Genomic DNA, 1,508 nt, shown 5'->3' on the forward strand with positions numbered 1-1,508 from the left:
TCTGCGTTCTGAACCAGCACTTTTAGTAATGAGGTTCAGGAGGTATTTCAAAAAAAGTTGTGTTGCTCCATCCGACCATTTTCACATAGTCAGGATCAACTCCTGATCCTCTAGGCGATGAATATAATTCGTAATTCGCGATCATTTCAATGACTTCACCCCTACCCGGTGATTTCAATGCACTGCATTTCGCTTACGTCTCTACACTGAGACTTTCGATATTTACAACATGAATATTATCTTATCTTAACTTGTAAATACATTTACACGGTTAAGGTCCCATGCACATGGCTGGGTGTTCAGTTACATATTTTTATTCATCCCATCTTGGACTGGATAGTGTATAAATGAGGTTGCAGGTGGGCCTCACAATACATTTGTACATATTCACCTCACTAAGGTGACTTATAATTTGTAATATACTCGGTTAAACCGCTGGTATATACCAAGGTGGGCTACACTTCACGAGTCAACGAAAACTACAAATTATTTTGTCGCGCACGGTAATATCGTGGTTTTTACACCACAACTCCACGCTAGACTTTTGCGCGTCGGCCGGTTATGAATATTTTACTCTTTACTTGGAAATTTCAATTTTTCATTCTACCCTCCAAACTCGGGGTAGTAACTCTTCTTTTTTTGGCCACTTGTAGTTATTGTAACTCTAGGACTACTGGTCTAGTCTCCGAACTCACCAACACGGAAACAGTATTTAAACGACCCCCACTTCCGGTCACGTGTCCGTTTACGAAACACGGCGCCGGGAAACTTCAAGAGGGGGATTTCTGTCCGACAGGTAAGCGCATTCATACCCGGAATCATTGCGACCCCTTGTCAATCAGTATCTAGAACAGGAAAACGATATGTTTTCTTCAGAATACTCGGATTCTAACACTCGCCCGTTTTTACTCTCGCCATTAGGACCAGGCTATTTGTGGATCAAGAGTGCACCCGCCCTGACACCACAATTACCTTTCTCCTCCCGGTTTCCATTGAACCCACCCAATACCAAGGTAGGACTCAAATCATTACAATACGCCCTTGACAACAGAGTGTCTTCTGGACATAGTTTTTCAATTCGAGTAAATGCGCTATATTTTTCATTTGTATTGCAGTTGTGTTGATCCACACAGCAGATATCTTTGTAAAATAACGTGATACTGCCGCCACCGGGGCAGACACCCCCAGTGCGGCGAAGCCAGATAGACATCAATATTTGGTTAGCTTGGTGAGTTGTTGCACGTATAATTAAATAATATAAATTGTTTAATTTTTACTTTTTTAATCTTCCACCTTTGCGTTGGTTGAACGATTTGCCATAAAACACCCCTCCGCATGAATATTGGCTCGCAATCGTATACAGCTCCGGGTAGTGGACCGGACTGTTATTATGGTTCTCTAGTTCCGGTTTAGTCTTAGAGTTGGTCTCAGCAGACGTCTGCACCAATCATTATCCCGCGCTTAGAATATGCATGATTAGACTCAATCCACCTGCCTTTTTTTGGTAA

This window comes from Lissotriton helveticus, chromosome 8 (genome assembly GCF_964261635.1).
Source record: "Lissotriton helveticus chromosome 8, aLisHel1.1, whole genome shotgun sequence".
Classification (NCBI taxonomy): domain Eukaryota; kingdom Metazoa; phylum Chordata; class Amphibia; order Caudata; family Salamandridae; genus Lissotriton; species Lissotriton helveticus.